Consider the following 21,950-nt stretch of genomic DNA (forward strand, 5'->3'; position numbering starts at 1 on the left):
CTTTGAACCTGTGTGATGATTCTATCATGCAGTGCAGACACCAGACAGCTGCAGCAGTTCAAGCAGGCAACCACAAAGCGTAGCTTAGAAGGACACAGTTGACATTGAGCGTGGGGCTACAAATAAAAAGTTTTCTATTTTTTTTTTTTTTTTATAATATACTCCCAAGTCACCACACTCAGACTGCCTTTGTCATCCCATAATCCTTTGCTCTGTCTGGCCAATCAAAGACCTTGAAGGGATGAGTGATGGGAGGTAGGATGAACCAATTACCGCGGTGACGACTGAAACCCTCCCCACAAACAGCCGAGTCATTAAATCGCTGACTTGTTGCTCAGCGGGAAGCGAGAGCTGGTGGATTAGCGCTGCAGCAAACAGGCACAAGGGCCAACATGGCTGGGTGCTCTGACCCCACAAGGGAGGGGGGGAGGGGGCAACACCACCATGTGAACCTCATACAAAAAACAGGCCATCGGGAAGTAAAGGAAGCCCCCGTCATACTGAGCTGACCGGCAGCTTTGCGTTGTAAAGACTGGCACGGTGACCCTGCTGGGTAGTCATGACCCCGTCTCCATGGTGCTGAGGAGTTGACAAACCAAAAGTAAATCCTCCAGCTCACAGAGAGCAGACTTATATCGATTCAATCTGGTCTCTTCTTTACCAGAATAAAAACGGGGCGCAAGTGGTCGTATAGTGAAGTCTACGGCAAACAGATTTCTATGGCACCAGTACTTATTACGTACTACTTACTTACTTAGTACCCACACTAGACCTGATGTGGGTCAGCTAAACGGAGCAGGTGTGGCTTTGATTGAGTAGCAACAATAAGAGGTCATCCCTTCCGGATTCCTTCCTAGCGTGGTTTAATTGGATTGGGAGTCATACTGTGACAGAGCGGATGCAGTATGAGTGGTGAGCTAATGCAACGGGCCTCAGTATCACAGAATAGCTTGTATATCAGATGAATGTATGTGTTACTGTTGTTCTTGCACTCAAGCCACTTTTATAGTCCTGCTTCAGTACATTTTGGAGGATGTTGTACTATTTACTCTTAATCTTACTACATTTATTTGGCAGCTTTTGTTCCTTGTAAATATGCATAATTAGATTATTATTGCAACATTTAGCTACAAGTACATTATTCATGTATACTTGTGCTACCCAAGATGATGCAGTTGTAAATTACCAGCTGCAACATTAAAGTGATGCTTACACAATCAATTAAGCAATAATTACAATATTATGTTTTTCTGATATGGGCCATTCATCAAAAAGGGTACTTTTACTTTTGGTGTTTATTTTGATGCTAATACTCACTGACATTCAATATCATTCAATATCAAATACATAATTCTGTTTTCTTTAGTGAGTAATTACCTAAAACTAACACTCATACTTTCATTGCCTATGTTGATATGTAGGCTACATAGTGGGCGGGTCCTCTTTTGGGGAGTCCGCCATGTTTCTACAGTAGCCCAGAATGGCCAAACCAATTACCTGCTCTACCGAGAGCCTTATGCATTTTTACATTACCTGAAGGCCACCGTAGTTCCCCAACACACGTGTGAAACTGCAGTAACAGCTCCCTGACTTCCATCCTCCAAGTAGTGTTATTATGTTATGTTTATTTATTTGATATGGACATCACAAATACATTAAGACTGTTCCAGTAGACAGACCAGATGCTTTGCTTGAGTGTGTTAGTGTGTTAGCACTCAAGAATGGCTGTTAAGAATGGCCTCTGAATGAGACAAACTGTGTTACCATGGTTATCCACTCAGCAGCTTCCACAGCGACCAATCTACAAAAAGAAGGATATAAATCTAATGATGTGAAAATCTATAAAAACGTGCACAGCAGACCAAACTATGCAACAAAATACTGTCAATGAACACATAAAAATAGCTAAAAGGGCCAAACCTCAATAGAAGTATTACATCTGGATACATCATTTATTATCATTTTAAATGTACTAAGTGAGATTAATACTTTCCATAAACATAAAAAAAAATTGGAATGATTTTCACATGTGAATAGGAATCAGTCGCAGTTGGATCCATCACTTCAACATTCGCTTTGAGAGAGTTTGTTCTGATGAGTAGACATGATGAAAAGTCTCTCAGCTCTTCTGCCAGAGAACGGCACCAGCAACATTCATACCATCCAGTGTGGATAAATGATTATGACTTTAAGCTGATATCCTGCCCTTGCCGCAAGCGCACACAAGCCAATTTATCCTGAGGTAAAATAAATCAGTGTTTTTTTATCTTCATTTGAATTCATATTTTACTTTGTTTGAGTGTTTCATCTGAGTTTTCCGACCCCTGGCCTTCCTTCCAAGTTACAGCAAACTACAACACATACTCATACGGTTGAAATGATACTGTATATACACATATCATTTTTATGACCGCATGTGTATACGTTGCACATTACATGCCATATCATTCTCAACACGCAGACACCAAATTACACCAGACAACATACCTATCAGCATCGCACTAAACAAATTGCCACCTAGCTGACCTCCGGAGACAGAACATCTAAACACATGGAGAGATGTGTATATTACACACGCAGACACACATTTTCCATAAGACTATTACAGAGATAAGTTGGAGTACTTATATTCATAGTTCATGTTTGTGCTTTATGTATATTCTGATTTACATGTAAAGAAAGAGTTTTACCTTCTAAAAAGTTGTACGCAAAAAATCCCTTCTCAAAGCTTCTTGGAAGGGTGAGGAAACGGATTGCCTGGATCATTTTGGGAATTAATATTGTCCTCGCAAGTCGCAACTCTTCAATGCCTTTTTTTCATGGGGAAAATACTATCGACTTGTAGTACGACAATGTGATGTAACAACAGCAGGCAAGAGCCAACTTTTCCGGTTGTTTCCTTCACAGTAATTGTATTTTTTTTTCCGCTGATGATAACATTATATTTCACATAAATCAGTGTTTCCATACTTTCCTCTGCACCATACTGATGTGCTTATGTTGTAAAAAAAAAAAAAAGTAATCGAAAGCAGCCTATTGGTTAACTAAAGTTAATCCATATTTATGAGTCTGTATAAATTTTGCATATTCACGACTTTCCCATATTACAGGTTAATATGCTGGGAAAAGCACAGCAAGTACCCTCTCTTTCAAAATGATTAATAGCACACAAGTTGAAGGTCTTGGCTGGCACTTAAACAGACTGGATCCTTTTATACTTTAAAAAAAGCCTGAATCCTGAACTGCTGGTTTTCCAAAGAGCTGTTATTTTCTGAACTCCTCAAATAGCCTTAATGAAAGTGTTATGCGGGGCAATGATGACATGCATAAAGTCTCGATTTAAACGTCTATTATTTAGTCCAAAAGTGGCCCATAATTTAGAGGTGTGTTGGCACTGTTGGGCCACAGCGTCCTGCAGAGCCAGAAGCCTGAGCGATGAGCTGCAGAAGCGCCAAGGCTCCTCTCCTTGCAGAGGCAAGCAGGGCCTCATCTGTGACTGAGTGGGTGCTAGAACGCCGAGCGGAGAAGTGCCGGGTCACAGTAAAGGTTAACAAAATCAAGGCAGGGAATTTACGAGCGGCCGTGCTTCACAAGCGATGTCGCTAGCGGGGAGGGGAGGGGAGTGTAAAAGACAAGGGTGCATGAGAGGATTATAGAGTGTGTGCAAGCATGTGTGCGGGCGTATGTGTGTTTGTGTGGATTTGGTAGAGGGATCCTCGCCTACTTTGCAAGCAACACATTGTGACAGAATGATGAGGGTCCTTTACTGTGAGTGTGTGTTCACTTCACACACTGTTGGGCCGGTTGCACTCTGTAAACTGACTAAAAGCAGCTGGTCCCAAGACAGCGTGTACATTATTAGTCCACAGGCATCACCGTCTGTCATTCTATCATTCTATCATTTCATTTTTCTCAGGTACATTTTGTTTACTGATGCATGAAATCTGGAATGATTGCAATTATGATCGTGAGCTCAAAAAGGTCAAAATGCATTGTGTTAAGGAGTTGCTTCATACTCAAGACCACATACTGCACACTTGAGAGAGGTCCTATGAAGTGCTCAAATAATGAGGTCTGACTCTGGACTGATGACTGATTTCCTCCATCCGGATCACAGATGGAGTCGTAGATATAAGGAGTGAATTTCTTCACCAAGCTGTCACCCATTTGTTTGTGGACTGCTGTTTTGAAGGCTCAAGTTCAGTATTTTGGCCGTCGCTGTCTTGTTTTTTAGTAACACCAGAGGTTGGAACACTGTAATAATTAAAGTGAGAAGTAGGGTCATTTTCTCATAGACTTCTATCGGGGAGTCGCCCCCTGTTGACCATTTAAAGAATGCAAGTTTAAGCCATTTTATTTTTTTCTTCACTTTTCAGACCCGGAGGTTGCCACCTGATCCTAATATAAACATTTATTTTCAATAAAGATGCAAAAATCAAGTTTCTGCAGTCATGAAAATGCGTTTACAAGTTTACTTGTTTCATAGTCATTTTATATAACTGACTCAGCTATCCCGTGACCCCCTGTCCTATAGATTTAAGGTGGCAATCATGAATGTACTATGATGTCTCCCAGCAGTCTCTCTACTGTCGACTCTTTAATTAAGTAATAATTCCAGTTTGATAGAAACACTTATTGCCAAAGGAGCAGTTAAGCATATCAAATTTCCTCTTTTAAGTTTCTTTTAAGTTCAAAGGAGTTTATGTATCTGGAAGGAGGCAGTAATATAAGGTTTATATTAGTTTAGGAAACGTTATAATTTCCAGAAAGACAATTTGAAGTACATCACATACACATCACAGGAAAACTATCCAGAACAAACCGCGATAACAGCAACACACTTCGTCAGCCTTCCCGTCATCCTCGGTCAAGGCAATTCAAATCATGAATTATTCAATACATTCTTGTCAACGTTACCACATCATATTTAAGTGTGTTATTACCATTTACCACAGAGCTAGATATTAACCGGCCACCAGGCGCTCGCCTGCGAGCCCCAACCCGGGCCTGGCTCCTGGGTGGGGCCCCCGGTGACGCTATTCCGGGCGACGTAAACTGCCTTGGTTTTGTTTCTTTCATAGGGGGCTTTGGAACCGCTCTTAGTCTGACCTGTCACCTAGGACCTGTTTGCATTGGGAGACCCTACCAGAGGCATTAAGCCCTGGACAACATAGCTCCTAGGATAATTCAGGTGCTCAAACCCCTCCACCACGGTAAGGTATCGGTTAAAGGAGGAGTTGCTAATAGATGCTACCAGAAAATAATGCTTCTCAAGACATGTCAAATCGCAACATCATCACTCATCTTGACATTTCAACGATGCAAAGCATGTTTGGCCTGTTTTGGCCATTTTTCATCTGGGTGAGAAGAATTGAGACCTAGTCAGGAACTGTAACTCTCTGTTGTATGACAGATTCATAGTGGCTCGTAGTCGAGAAAGTTGCGAAAGTTTCATGCAGATGTACATGTCATCATTCAACTTAACTTGGAGTCACCCAAAGTTTGCTGGTTGCTCTGCGATATTGTTGAAATGAGTTGAAACACTGCGGTTGCATGTGTTGCACATTAAAATCATACTTGAGGGAAATGCTTATATCAAATGCTTTTATTCATTATTTGACTAAAACGCTATCTAAATATGAAGATACTGTCATGCAATAATGTGAGAAACACTTAGACACATCACCAACACACACACACACACACACACACACTGTACAGATAAGATGCCTTGTCTGTGTTTCACGGCTGCATATAAGTGGACTAGGGGCCCTAGGTTTTGGGAGACAACCGAGCGATAGGACACTTCATCACGGTGGTTTGTGGAAGTTTCTCAGCTCTCTTCCCCACTGATAGCTCCAGTTTGTCTGGAAGAGGTTACGCTTTGGGATAGTCTGGCAGAATCATGGATTTGTCTCCTCGGACCAGTTGGAACCCGTACAGTGTATCAGGTTCTAGCAGCATGTGGTTTCAATTTGATCCCTCACAAAACCGCTTTCATTTCTCTTGATCAATGTCAAACAGCTCTAATGCTATTATTCTATGCATTATCAAAGTAACAACAGATGATATAAGCGGTTGACTTCCAACCAAGCGCACTGCTGCGGCTTGAACGTGCGTGGATAATGCTGCATCGTATTCTGGCTCGGCTCACTGGTTCCTTGCTGGCATCTTTTTTTGCCCTCACCACATGTGAAGACCTTCATCATTTTCACATATAATAACACAGAGCATTGGATTTCCCTTTCTTATTTTTACAAAGCCACCCCTGAGCTTAGTGCACAGTAGGCATCAGACGGCCCGTCCATCTCACCAGCTGCGGTGCTGATGGCTGGTCTAATTCAAGCAATATTTTGAGTTTTCCAAAAAGCTGTGGGGGAGAGTCTGTGGCTGATGGCTCCACCCTGGGCTGAGCACCATCCATCTCTCCCCCTTCCCGTCGCCCGCCGCCCCTCTGCTGAGCGCCCGCCCCACTTGAGATCCATTCGGGGAGCATATTTGCCAGATGACAGCGCGCTCTGTGTATCATCCATTATGGCTAAGGCAGATACATTGTCATCGGGAGTCTCTCACGCTGGCATAAATCCATGGTCAACAGTAAGTCTAGGTCAAGTGATTTATACACAGGGGCACGTCCATACATACACTCGCCCCTCTTCTACAGACATAAAGGCATGTTCGAAACTCACATCTGCCATGCAACTGCCCAAGGCAAACTATGGAAACCTGTTACTGTACTCACAAGGGCTGTAATGGGAGTCTTGTTTAAAGTACAGAGGAATCTGGTCGAAGTCTGGCGGAGGTCACTTTTTGAGGAAATGCAGAGCCCGAGGGAGTGAGTGCTAGCAGTTCTCTGCCTCCCTACTCCTCTTCACAGAGGAGGAGGTGGCACAGTGTGAATCGCACGGACACTTTTATGCTCGCGCATTTAACACATGCATGCATGCAGTGTGGAGGCAGAGAGCTGTGCACAGACGAGGGAAGATGAAGTGCTAAGCGCGCTGACTGTACTTGACCGTAATCTCTGGATGAGAATTGAGGAGATGCAGTGTGTGTCCCAAAGGCTCACTTGTAACATGTCTGTAGAGCCCCTGGTAATACTTGCGCATTACAATATTCCAGAGAGGGATATCTCACTTGACTCAATAGGATTGTTCTCAAGGCCACAGAATTGTTAAATGAGCACACAGCCACTGCGTGCTGCAAGGATTGATACAGTCAGTCAATAAAAGGGTTGTATTCCTGTGTATGAATCTTTTCAACTGAAATAAAACCAAAGAATATCAGTGCTGTAGCCTAAATGTGGGTTTAAGGGTTCTCTAAAATAAATATCCAACATACAGAACAGACAAGTGGTATGGCAGAAGAGTATCAGCGTTCTGTCAAAGTCACCTGATGGGAGACAGAGTGTCTTAACGCAGAAGGTTCGTGTGTGGTTGACGTGAAGTGTAAAACGTTAGCAGTGTAACGCATGTTTACCATTCTAAACAGTTGTGGTTAGCATTCTGAAACGGTCGAGGTTAGCAGTGTAACACATGGTTATTGTTTTGAAACGGTCAGTGTAACATGCGGTTAGCATTCTGAAACAGTCAAGGTTTGTAATGTAACACGCGTTCAGCGTTCTGCAACAGTCGCGGTTAGCAGTGTAACACGCAGTTAGCATTCTGAAACAGTCGCAGTTAGCAGTGTAACACGTGGAATCGTTTTGAAACGGTCAGTGTAACATGCGGTTAGCATTCTAAAACATTCGAGGTAAGCAGTGTAACATGTGGTTATCGTTTTGAAACGGTCAGTGTAACACGCGGTTAGCATTCTTAAACAGTCGAGGTTAGCAGTGTAACACGTGGTTATCGTTTTGAAACGGTCAGTGTAACACACGGTTAGCATTCTAAAACATTCGAGGTAAGCAGTGTAACACGTGGTTATCGTTTTGAAATGGTCAGTGTAACACGCGGTTAGCATTCTTAAACAGTCGAGGTTAGCAGTGTAACACGTGGTTATCATTTTGAAACGGTCATTGTAACACGCGGTTAGTGTTCGGAAACAGTCGCAGTTAGCAGTGTAACACGTGGAATCGTTTTGAAATGGTCAGTGTAACACGCGGTTAGCATTCTGAAACAGTTGCGGTTAGCAGTGTAACACATGGTTAGCATTGTGAAACAGCTGAAATTTAGTAGTTGTGACTTAATATAAGCTATGGATGTTATGTCACGTGACTCAGTGATGTAGTGCCATGTGACAGAACTTTTCCAGTAAAAACAACCCAACTTTTGGTTTCCCACGGGACATGAACGCTGGTCCCCTGAGTGACAGTCCTGCGTCTTTTTGTCCCCTCTACCACCCCGCTCTCCCGGCCTTAGAGAACCTCTAGTTCTTAATAATTCAGCCGTTGCTCTAAGTGTTTAATAGTGACGCAGATGGGTTTAAATTGGAGTTAGCTGAAAGGTTGGTGCATCGCATACGGATGCTAAAGGTTGTGTCTGTATCAAGACGCCGAGGGCAACATGCCCAAGTATCAGTATTTGACACCCTGGGAGTGAGATCAGGCTGGACAGTTGCTTGTCTTTGTCATAGTCACAGCATTACTCACAGCACCTCTGTTGTACATCATCAGACTTCAACAATATTGACTTCTGTTGAAGAGATTAGCTACCAAGCTTTTATTTTGTTAAGGGATCAAGGTCCTTCATGTTCTTACCTAAATATAACTTTACTCCATTGCACGTTTGAAATTGCTGGTGCAGGTGGTATTTCATTTACGAGAGCGCTCGAGACCCAAAATGCCTCGGCTTGACCGCTGGGCTTTGGAGGGATTATCTGATGAATTTGTGTTTTACAGCAGCTGTTAGTAAGAAGTCACCAGGGGTCTAAAAGTGGATGCGAAAACCCACCACAAATTGTGCCGTGAGTCACTTTCATTTTTCTCTTGGCTGAAAACTTGTAATTACTCGATTTATTTTTAAAACTTTGCAATGCCTGCTTGATATAACCATGCTTGTTGAAGGTTTTGATTGAAATGGAATGGGAAAAGAAAACATGTGACACCAGCACCGCGCTGTGTGATAGGGGTCATATCAGACTACACCCAAAATTAAATGTCCTTAACCCTGTCTCTGGGAGCATCAAGTTAATCTTGTGCATGTCTGCAGTGATAAAGATCTCTGTAAGGCTAGGCAGCACATCTTGCGTCATTGGAGATTTTGATTTATGAGGCAGGAGGAGCCAGGATTTACAACCTGCTAATGCCCACTCGGATGCTTGGATTGCCCTTGCCATTCATAAGAGGCCAGCACACCAGGACTACATGAGACCAGGATAGAAATGTCACCTGCGTGCACAACCTTTTACGCCCCAGAGGCCTTCTCAGAACTGTAAACTCTATCTTACACGCCTCTGACCACTTCCATTGATGGCTTATGGCAGAATCCCACTAGCGATACCAGCCTTCCCCGGCTTCACTGTAAATCAAACTGCTATCTAAGGCAGCAGGACTCAGACTTACAGCGCTGGCCAGTGACATATGGGAAATCCCCTCTGCTGCAATATTCTAGTGGAGATCTAACAAGACCATAAAGGTCACAAAATACACTTGGCACATTGCATTTGGATTTTTGTTACATGGTGTGCAAGCAAATAGGAAGCTGAGCACCAGGCTTCCCTCAGCAAGAAAAGCCTTGTTGACAGAGTTTTAATTATTGAAAGCCAATCAGCCCTGTGAATGAATATTGGGTTTTGCAAAGAATAAACCCAAGTACATCAGAAATCCTGCTTCTGGTCTTGCCTCGGAAATTGCTTAACCTGGAGTGTGTTTAGAGCCGCAAATTAAAGATGAATCAAAATGATAACTGGCCTTTTGCCTCCTGAGGTGTGTATTACAAAGAGATTAAAGCCTTTATAAGTTCAGAAATTCATGCTGTAAAATAAATGCAGATATACCCAAACTGTTTTCTCAAAGGATTCAAAACTTCGGAAGAAATTTTTACTCTTTCTCTTGTCTTTAGTGCCGGGATAACAAGGCATCCCTGGTTTTTGGTTTAAAGTGAAGTTTATGCTGATGGATATGCTGTCTCTAACTGACTTGAATGCCTTTTTGCATCTGGAGTTGGTGGCTTTGTACTCAACCTACTGGATCTTTTAAATTATCAGTCCCCATCGTCCCAGAAAAATTACAACAGTGTAACTTTAGGACACACAGGGTATGCAGAGTGTGGCGTGGGTCTAGTGACCGTCGAAGTTGTGTTAAATGTGACATAAGCATTTTTACAGTCATGAAGCACAGAATTATTCTTTGCATCTTGTCTTGCATGCTTTATATCTCAAACTTGAAAGGCATTGTTGTTGCCAGAACACAATTTCAAAACATTAAACTGGAAAGATCAGACGGCACTTCATACGCACTATATACGGTAGTATATAAAGTATTACCTCATCACTGGACATATCTGTTGGAGGTCTTCTCAAGTTGTTATTCAGATCCGTGACATTATGTGATATGATTTTATTATGTATGTCGATTACAGGCCATTATAAGCGGTGCCAGAGGCCTGTCAATGCTGCGGCACTTTATCTATATTCCACTGGAGATGTGGTTTTCAGCCTACAGCGGTGCATGTGTCTGCAGCAGCTGGCCTCTGTACTGTGCCTGTCTTTTCACATTCATACTGCTATCTCCACCATCTTCACACACTCACACACACACACACACACACAGACACACACACACACACACTCCCCAAGGGAAGCGTCCTCTGAGTAATGAGACATAGCTGGGCCTATGTTCAACGTCCTGTCACTTAATGTGACATGAATCTCCCTTACTATGTGTGATCGATCTATTTATTACCCTGTTTATGTAAAGCCAAGCAAAGTCTCCTGACGCAGGATTTCTGCAGCCTGAAATATCAATGGCCATCATTCACCTTTTATTGCTTTTTTTTCTCCCTTGTCCTTTCTCGTCTTGTGTTATTTGTTTTTTTGTGTATTGGGGAAAGGATCTAATATATGGAACAACACTGCAGAAGATATACAGGTATAATGTGCTTGCATATTGAATTTGTGGTATTTGCAGATAGTCAAGAACAAAAGTCTCATAACTGGAGGGAATCGGGTCAGTGTGATGTTTTCACACATTTTTACTTACATATTCTGCATTTTAAGACTACTGATTTTGAAGAATCGTTGCAACATGTTTTTATTTGTGACAGTGTTTCATTTTTTACAATCCTAGAACTGTTTACAAGTTGGTATGTTGCTGCATTCACGCCAATTAAACAAATAATGAACTCTTGCATGGCTATTATAACTCATTCTATGAATATTTAGCTGAACAAATGATGCGCACCCTAACTGTAACACTGCCTGTCACCCTGGTGATATTGAAACCCTGTAATCCTGCCGTTGTCACTAGCTGACATGTCTGCATCATTTTAACAAGAGCGATGTGAGTTTCAACACGTTTGTGCCATACGCTGAAACAACGTGATGGGCTGTTCATATGTTGCAACGTTGTGTTCTTGTCAAATGAACCAGGACAATATTTGAATAGCATTCTGCATTCATGATAAGTCCTTGTGGCAAATAAACAGGTTGATGTTTTTATGGTGGTAGTCTCATTACAGTACATACCATCAGTGCAACATCTAGTCTTTCTACACCAGATCCCCCTCAGATATGTGCTGCCATGCTTCCGTCCAAACTGCCCTCCAGACCCGCTGCGTGCAACACTCCGGTGAGCGCCAGGCGTCGTGCTATCGTGCAGATGCCAGGCCTTTCTAAGAGGGCTTCTCGGGGCAATCCCAGTTACAAGCTCTGGTGTTAACCTGCTGGAGGACTCTTATCAGCTGCATGTCATGTTCGCATTTACCTCGCAGTTCCACCAACTCCCTCCCCGTCATCTCAACACTCTCCTAAGCTCCACCCTTGACGGCTACTTTTATCTGAAGCGCTTAAGTGGCAAACATATTTGTCCGGAGCTTTCCCACAGTCTTAGGAGTTGGAACGTGGACTAAGCAACTGCATTGTTACACAGAACAGGAGTCGGTGTGTCCACACGGAGCCCCCAGGTTTCGAGTGTCTCTGTGGACCCTTCAGTGTTGATGCTCCAGTCTCTTTCAATGAGCATTTGCATTTTTTTTTGCACATTAAAGTGCGGTGTACTGCAGTTATCTAGTCTATTTACATTAGCTACATTTCAAATTTAAGATTCTACCTGCTTTTGCTCTTCATTGGAACCATAAAAGATACAAAGAAAAAAACTAAACTTATGAATATGAAACGTTTTCACTTTATGAAAGTAATTTTATTGCTGCATTGTTGCAGTTGTTAGAAGTGCTTATGACATTGCGTCTGAATTTAAACATTTTGCTTCGATTTTGACATTGAGACACCTTGATTTTTTTGGCATCTCTTCACAGCATCTTATAAAAGATGTTTCATTATTTGTTTTACATAAGAAATGCATGTGTTAATTCAGAAAACAGCCTCTTATGTCGGTATTACCTAGAAATCCACTGATAAGTCTTGATAGACACTGACAAAGTGGGCTTTTGACTCCCAGACCCCCACCCACCACAGACACCCCACTGAATCTGCTTATTACTGGGAATTACTTGGGGGGGAGTAGAAAAAAAAACCAAGAGCAGAGTTAAAGTTTTATTGCTTGTGTTGTCATGTCCACTCAGTTCGTGAAACTTTCGTTTTTGTTGATAGGGGGAGTTGGCTTAGTTCACCTCCCTTTGCCTTTGACTACTGTCAGGCCTTTTATGTTCTTCCTGTGGATTTTGGGTCACTGTCAGAGAGCCTGAGAGAGGGTGTGAGGGAAATTTAAATGTGGCTCTCTAAAGGCTGGGAGAGAATATTGAGTGGCGGGTTTTCTTTTGGGGAGATACAGAATTTCTGTCTTAATTACTGGAGTTCAAGCCAGCCTTCTGGAAAACACGTGAGTATTTATTTTCAGTCTGCATGTTTACTCTATAATTTACAGTGAAGATATTTATTTTTTTCTCTAAATTGTTGCATTCCATTTTGGTATCTTGGGATACGTGATTTCAGCTATTTTTTACTTAAACATATGAAAAATATCTAGAGCCATGAGGTATAATGTCTAATTTCACCCAATTTTCAATATTTAAAGTCATGGAAAACTCCTCCGGCTCTAGTTGGCTTTTGCAGGGACACCCTGCCTCGTGTTGGTTGGCACCTTCGTCCCTCCTTGGGGATTAGAGGCTGTCAATGGGCCCCTCTGCTCCACACACATACACACTCATACCCTGCACACACACTGCAGTAGCTGCTCAAATCTCTAGTTCTTAGGGTGCTGTGTATGATAGTGACTGGGCGAGCTTGAGGCTTGATTAGTGCAGTTAGCCCTTCTAAGGCTCTGGCTGTTTACAGTGGATTACAGGGAGGGAGGCAGGGGTTAAGTCTACCCAGGCACCATGCCTCCGCCTCCTCCTCCTCGTCCCCCCACGGGAGCCACTGCAGCGGGGCTGGCAGCTCGTCTGGGCTCCCCATCGCAAGGCCAGGCTGACAGGTAGCGGGATTTGGCAGAGCAGTTTGCATGAGAGCCAACAAGAAAAACTGAACATGGCGGATTAGTTCGGGATTATGTTGTCAGAGTTAGCCTTGACGGACAAACTGCAGAGGAATAAATTGCAATCTGTTTGAGGAGCACGCTGCCACGCAAACAGGAGAGGCATCGGCTCGTCTCACAGCCTGTCCAGAATGACATGGAGGGGAGAAAATCATTAATAATTTATAAACAAAGTCCACGGCCATTACTGACGTCTGCCCACTCTGGCTGGACAAGATGTCTGGTTGTCTCACCCCGAACATCAGGGGCTGGTTCATGTTAAATCTTAAAAGCAAAAGTGACAGGGCAATGTGTAGAGATAAGAGAAGGTTTTACTGGGAAGGGCTCGTAAAAAAAAAAAAAAACGTATACCAGCTACTCCTGTGATTTAAAGTCCATCGTCCTATTTCTGATAAGGCAGTGAGTGAGGAGCAGGCAGGAAGGTCTAAATCTACCGGTGACAGTTTTTTTGAACGCACACATTGGTATTCATTAGTCCACAGTTGGGACTCAGTTTGGCACCTACCATATTAGAATGAGATTTTAGTAGAAGCCCGGGGAATTGGTCCAGTGGCTTTTATGAAGCCAGGGAGACTGATAAACAAAGGCCAGTGTTACATTTGAGTTTCCTTAATTGCAACGAGCACTGTGCATTTTTTGTTGTTGTTGTTTGTTTTTGTTTTATTTTTTGCAAATTTAAGTCAGCTCATAGCTTCTGTGTAGGGCTGGTTTCTGTCCTATTTTAAAAAAAATGTCCCTTTTATCTTGACTGAGTGCATTTGGTGTGTACTCAAATGTCAAAGGTCAGCTGAAGAGTCTTACACATCATTTCACAAGCAGGACACTTTTACCAATTCATTTGTATTTCATGCATTCAGTGCCCTGTACACAAATCCAGCATCTGTAAGTATTTTCATCCCACATGAGATCAACACTGATACTAAAAACAGGATTGAAAAATAATTTAGGATGAAATGAAATTAAAGAGGATTGAAAGAAATCAGGTTAACTGGAAATTGTTATTGAATTATGTGAAAGCTTAAGAAAAAACTTCAAAGTTAAGGAAGTAATCGTTTTATAAATGAGAAACTCTCCATTAGAAATACTGATTAAAAAGTACAAATTTCCCACCGAGAGAGTAATTACACTGCAGCAGCTGTATTTCCTTTCTCTCTGTTTTCATCTCACATCAGAGTCGTGCTTTATTGGTGAATTGAATTAGCTTGATTTGACACAGCGTTGTCACGCCGAGGACTGACTGGCATGGTAAAACGTATTAATGAGCTTTATTGCATTCTAGCCTCTCCTGCATCATTAGGAATGCATGTCTGTATGTTAAACATATGAATATGCATCGCCATAGAGCATTTGCTCTCAGAGTTAGCAGTGAGCCAGTGTTGTGCCTTGAATAATAATGTCGCCGAGAAATAAACTGCATTTTCTTTGCCTTCGCCCTATAATTGAAAAAAAGATAATAAGAACACATTTTGTTTTTTCTAATTCATCACGAAACCGATTCTGAATGTCAAAGTGTGCTCTGATTGAGGGAACGTCTAATTTTATACGAGGTGATATTTGCTTATATGATAAAAAGTCTTCAGTGTTGCATGTTTAGATTATTTTTTAGCCATGTGTGATTTGTGATCACAGTACTGTATCCTGTAATACATTATCAAATAAATAACAGAATAATGCGGTTTTAATTGAAAAGTATAAGACGGTGAGCAAATTCAGGAGAGTGAGATGTATATTCCACGTCTGTCTTCCTGAACAAATCCAGTCCAGTGTTCCCAGTCACACTGCCAGGGTGATCCTGAGGTCAGCAGAGGTGACTGGATAAAGGTTAACAAATTACCAAGATGCCTCTCACACACCTGATTGATGTGGAGTGGGGGAGGGGAGAGTGTCTAGGGGTATGGTTAAAGATAAGATCATCTTGGAAATGAGGCATTTCTGTAAAAATAAATTAGCTTAAGAGCAAATAAAAGAGTAAAAATATGTGAGATTTAAGGCCAGGATTGTTTTGTGTAAGTGTGTCTAGTTATATACGTATGCGTGTGCACTGTGGCAACTTCAACACAGCCTCCTGACCAATGCCCAGACATAACAACACACTTAAATTAACTTTATAGATAAAAACACATTTTGACAGGCAAGAAATTGAGTCATTTTTCCATCACATTGTATTCATTGTTTTGTCCAAGGTGACTTACAATTAATACATCAATACATCCAAAATTGGAAATGCAAATGTCCCATACAAATAGCTAAAAATGCTGCTTATATGTTAAATAATTGAGCTGGAAGTAACATATAGAATGATTTTGTAAATGGCTGTTTTATGATATGATAAGGTAATGTTTAATTAACCAACAACAGGACACTGCTATGTTCCATTCAGCAGTGCTTTGTGTTGCATGAGCTCTCATTTAAATGAGAAATCCGGACCCACAAGTAAAAACTGGAGCGCTGCCTAATTCTAAGAAAGAAGCATTTCATTGATCCACTCACAGCGAATTATTTTCGCCCTCGGTTCTCTATCCGTCTGTGCTCTCACTGTACGCTCCGGCTTTGCCCCGCCGAAGACCCCGCTATTCATTCAGCACACGCGAGTCGCCAACAAAAACAGCCGGCGCTCCTCAAGAACAAAGACACTATCTGCACAAATCAGGCAGACAGCGTGTTATAAGAAAGGGTGACATGGAGCCGTGAAGGAAGGGAGCCTCCTGATTTAGTGACAGGACAAATTAGAGGGAGCATATCTTTCTATCTGGAGCTAAATATTCTAGATAGGGTGGGCATGCAACAGGGTGACGGATGCTCCGCGGGGCGCCATGGGGGTGTTCATGTTGATTGATTTATCTGGGTGAGGGTGAGACACATGGGTCTGACTATTGTTCTATTGCTGCTTATTATTATCTAAGAAATGAGAGCAGACGAAGAGGCAATGCTCCAAAAATAGCAACAATCCTGTGGTTTAACCAGTCTACGTTTTTCAAATCTGGAAAGATAAACTCCGTAAATAAAAATAGTTTCCAGGTTAGACACAAAGCATTTTGGAAGGAGGCAAAATCCCCAGTAGCATGTTGAACACTCCCTGCTCATCCTCTCTCTGTCCTCATCGTAAATAAATATCCGCTACGTCTGAACACGCAACTTTTGACCTTTTGGTGACTTCACCAACTGGAAATGACAGTTTCCATATTCCCTTTGATTTCCAAAACGGTATTATCTTTGCTCTCCAGTGGAGGGAGGGTAAACAGAAGCACTGGAGAGTCATATGTCTCTTCAAATAAACTGCATTGTCTGATGATGTTTTAATGGGCAAACCTTGATCCCCTGGGCAGTGACCCTTCTGAGTGTGCTCTAGCTATGTACTCTGCACAGGGTGCTGAGATGTAATTGCTATGTTACCAGGCTGCTCTCTGCTGTCTACACTGCAAGAAATGTCCGACACGGAGACCTTTTTAGTGGGATGTTGAATAATTAATTCAGAGCAGTTCCTCCTTCATTCCTTCAAAAAGCTTTCCTCAGCATAAGGAAAAGTACTCCATTTTTTTTGCCCACAGTGGGGTCCCACATGCCTCATAAACAAATCTTTTTGGAGAAAACGTGTATAGTGCTCTCTACGTTACACCATAGGGACTCCTGTCATGATTCGAACCAGTAAGTAACTTACAGACTGCTGAAGTATACGGGCTAGCTGTTTAGTGGGACCGCTATATGGGACAAACACAGCACTGACAGGGAGCCGCCCCTGACCATGGTTTTTAAAATAAGCAAAAAGTTACATCACCTGAGAATCAGTGCTGATGTTAGCGAGCTCGGCTGTCTTCTACTGTTTGAGTAGACAATCTAGCAACATGATGGATCCTCTTAAATGGAAATGTTGTAAAGTGATGGATGTCATGATTTGAACATAACCAATGCTATGCCAATACCTACCAATAATGCCCATTAGATGATGTATCGCCATTAATAGTAGTTATTTTGTTTTGTTGTTTTTGTTCTGTGTTTTGTCCTGAAATCTGAAAATGCCAATAAAATATATGAATTACAAAAAATAAAATAGTAGCTGGAGAATTAAAATGTCGGTCCAGGTTATATAGTACTTCATATAGTACGTAAAATGGGATATTTTTTGCAGTGGATGCCTATCATGTTTTTCCCACCTTATTCCCACATGTGGGTCCATTTCCAGTCAAAACAGAGAGGCCGTCCTCAGAACAGACAACACAGTGATTTGTTTTCACCGGAGACCCCCACACCCTGAGCTCAAAGATGTTTCTCTGGGAAGAAACAGAGATATGTGCATGGATGGGGGGGGGGGGGGGGGGGGAGGGGACAGAGGATGTTATCAGATTGAAGGAATGAGCAGGAGAGAAAAAATGAGACAAAGTAACTCAGCTGAATGTGCACGACTCCCCCGTTTTCCTTCTCTGTGCTGCTGAAACTAATGAATTTTTGCTGGAAGAGGAAATGCTTTGGGAATAGGTAAAAATTTCATCAAACACCGGATGTGTGCACTTGATTAGTGATTCAGACCAAAGCTAACTTTGGTAAGACAATATTACAAGAGGGCTCAAGGAAATGGCTAATGAGCAGCTAAGCTAACTTCATCTTGCTCCAGAGCATACAGTCATCTGATTTTCTCAGCATTGAATCCTAATTGGATTGTGGGGAAGTAAAGAGGGCAAAGAACATTTATCTTTCACAATTATCAGGAATTCATAACTTGGGCAAATTTGCTAGCTTGCATTACAATTTGATTGAATTAACTATTGATGGGCAGGAGAAACCAATATTTCAAACCCTTAGCAGTCAATAGATTATTCAGGTTTTTGATTTTAGAGAATACTTTAAGTCTTTTGTGATTTTTTTTAGTCATCTCTCTCCACACCTGTCTTCCATTAGAGTTGGGTGACCAGCTATTGTGGAGTGCACGGCGCACAGGAAGCGATGCAGTGACGTGCCCGACAGGATCGAATCATTCACGAGCCGAAAGTGAGGGCGCGGCCTGAAGAAGATGTAAAGTAATATCCCGGCAGCTCATGAGGTCAGTCATCCCCCTTTTACAGAGAACATGAAAAGAGGTTCGAGTGCCGGTCACGAGACAGGGCTGGGTTCCCTTTGTCTCAACCAGGGTTCATCAGTTCAGATCATGTAGAAGGGCGAGGTTCATATACTGACGTAATGAGTTAATATTGCATCCATTCAGTGACATTTGCAGACCCAAGCAGAGATACATCACTGTTGCTGTGTGATATCTCACATTTCCTGTAAGTTCAGCTTTTCAGGAATTAAACGTTTGATTTATAATTGACCATCATGCATTTTAAAAATGTGAGAGGGGTCATGAAAGGGTTTCACGAGGCTGGAGGATCAAAGTGTTTTCTCAGCCTACATAAAACCTTGTAATCTGAGACTGGTATTGCAAATTTTCACCTATAATAGTATGGAACAAATGTTTAAAATGTCATACCAGGTGAGAAAATGCTGTTTATTTTTGTCTCTTGTCGCGTGTGAAGTTCAGCGGTGACGGTGTTGTTTTGTCTTCCCTTGGAGTAGCGAACAACGTTATGAACTGAGATCATATTTTTTTTGTCTGTTTTGACTTCGTCCACAGGTTAGGGGTGCCAATTAACCCCAGATGAATGGAGTCGCCCACACCAGAGGTGACTCGAGGTGATTCGCCACCACTTTGGTATTAGTCTTATAATGCGAGCTGACGGTGGGGATTTCAGAAGCAGGGGAGGGGAAGTGGGGGGTCCACAGGGTTCGTGTTCGGGCCTCCTCTGTGAATCATGCAGCCTAGCGTGCGATCGGCACACTGCCCTCCTCTTGACTCCCTCATAAGCTCTGTTACAATAACACACTTGCTTTTCACTCCGGCCCTAACCCCGAACCTCCCCCGTCCAAGACCTCCCCCCCACCACCACCGCCAACACTCTGAAAAACATAGGAGGAGAAACAGAAACAGCCCTGTACCTACAGTTTCCTGCGAGATAAAAGCTTGGGGGTATTTACTTCGGCCGCTGGCTCCCCTCAAAACTCCATTACTGCTGTTAGCATAACTGTGATGACAGAGATAATCTGTGTTTTTATTATTATTATTGTTATTATTCCCCATTTTTAATTAATTTCTCCCCGGGGCTAAAAGCGGTAATAAGGAGCAGACGTTGACTGTTTCTACTCCACTCTCCTCAACACTGAAGTCCCAAACAAGTGCAAGTCAAGGTTAACAGTGCCATCTACAGTAGAGAAGAAACCAGTCCATTGTGTGCTTTGATGATATTGATGATGTGAGAGGTTCAGACATATCTGTGGTATCAGCCATCTTATACAAATGTTTTTTTTTTGTCTATTTTTTTTAGGAATGGTTCAGCAAAAGTTGCCATCTTTTTGTCAAATGGATCAAGGTACTACAACACATATTTACTCATATTCATGTCTTCTTTTTTAATAAATAATCATTCAAAATATTTCATTCCGACATAATTCGATGAACAAACTCTTCTGTACTGCAGCTTAACAATGTGACACCTCACTATTCTTGTCCAGTATTGATCGGTGACAACATGGCTTTTTACAAAATACAATGTTTGCAAATGTTAAATGTCCCACTGTGCTGAATCTAACCGAAAATCATAGTTACAGTTTAATTACTGATGCTTTTTCATCTAAAGTATATTTATTTTATTTCTAAAGACATAGAATATATATTGAATATTTAAATCCACAGTTCTGACACTTCCTTGACGGATGTGAGAAGTGCAGACAGGTTTTTCTGTCTGTAAGATCACAAATATCAGTGTGATTTTTGCGCCTGTTGCACTCTCGAGCATCAAACTGATTCCCAATCGTTCCAAATACCACAAATCATAGACAGAAACCCATTTTTACCTAATTTTATTATTAAGAGTCTGATGATATTCCAATGCCTGAATAATTTCTTATCCATTTAAGCAGGAATAATGCTAAGTGAGTGACATGAACTAATTCACAGCTGCCTAATTTAGCTCATCGATGTCAGAGACTATACACAGGGATTCAGAGATTTAACCATTTGCCTTGACGAGGGAGAGGGGAAAAAAAGGCTAAAGACGGACCATTACTGTTTATCCTCAGCCTTATCACTACTGGCGATGGGCTTGTAAATATTATCCTATTCTCCTTAATCCACTGCACAACGGCGTGCTCACCCACTTACCGGAAGCTCCGACATTTACCTCGGGCTTTGCCGGGGCTTGGGCTAGAGTGGCTGTGAGTGGGAAAGTGCTAATCTACAAGGCAGATTCGGGATTAGTGCGGTGAGCCAGGTGACCCGCGGGCCTGAGATCTTATTGGCCGGAGGAGATGCAGGCCTGTGGTCCTTGGAGGGGGGTGACTGACTAGAGGAATCTAAGAAGGAAAGGGGGGGGGGGGGGGGGGGGGGGCTCTCTTTTTGCTCTCGATCCTGCTTTCTTGTTGTTTCTCCTTTTTTCTCCCATGCACACTCTTTCTCCCTCACTCCGTCTGAAGGAGCCCTGATGAGAATTCCACTAATCAGCTGAGGATTAACAGGGACTCAGACAACACTACATCTAATTCCCCCTTCACCTCCACTGGGGCAACAAGAGGCCCCACGCAGCACTACGGCACACCAGCACTGAACAGATCGCCGCACCAGTCTATACATGGGGGTAAATGTGAAGCTGAACATTTTTAGGTGATCAAAATGTTACAATTAACTTCCATAAACTGAAAGCAAACTGTGAAAGGTTAAAGGTGTTAGATAAAAAGATGAACATCAACCAGACAACACCATGGTCGCATAACCAGTCAATCACAATGTAGCCACGCCATAAAGCATAACCTGCTTTATTGTCTATTTTACTCTAAATGAGACCATAATTTACAAAATGAACACCATGCTCTTTAAGAAGATTTAAACTGGAGTTTGAGACCATAAACACATTTTTACAATGTTAACAGAGACAATAAATCAAGTGAGAAGTAAGAACTTCTTCTCATAATTCAATCAGACTTCTTTTTTTAACCAGAGTCGCTGCCCCCTGATGGCCAGTAGAGACATAATTATAAATGTTGTTAATGTGAATTAATTGTGTTAATAGGGTTTACTGTGTTGCAAGAGCTCATAATAATAATTTTCCACATTTTGTGACCTTGCCGATACGTTAATTAACAATGTGTCCTAGTGATGTTCCTGAAGTTAGTTGTTAATTTTCTTCAAAGCATATTTGCGTTTGCAAATTGATAGTGTGGGTCAGTCGTAAGTCGTAACTATATTTATTATTATTATTATTATTATAACTTGTATTCTGTGTATGAGTAGTAGAATTGTTATTGTTATCATTTTTTATCATTAATAAGCAACACC

At 42.0% G+C, this 21,950-nt stretch overlaps 1 long non-coding RNA gene across 1 annotated transcript; it reads left to right on the forward strand.

Moving 5' to 3' along the window:
• Positions 1-12,826: 12,826 nt before the first annotated feature.
• On the forward strand, positions 12,827-21,491 carry LOC311013517. The gene is made up of 4 exons (XR_014597155.1): positions 12,827-12,937; positions 18,485-18,626; positions 19,197-19,255; positions 19,945-21,491. It is a non-coding gene; the product is annotated as an uncharacterized lncRNA (long non-coding RNA).
• Positions 21,492-21,950: the final 459 nt, after the last annotated feature.

This window comes from Eutrigla gurnardus (assembly GCF_963514095.1).
Source record: "Eutrigla gurnardus genome assembly, chromosome: 5".
Taxonomy (NCBI): Eukaryota; Metazoa; Chordata; class Actinopteri; order Perciformes; family Triglidae; genus Eutrigla; species Eutrigla gurnardus.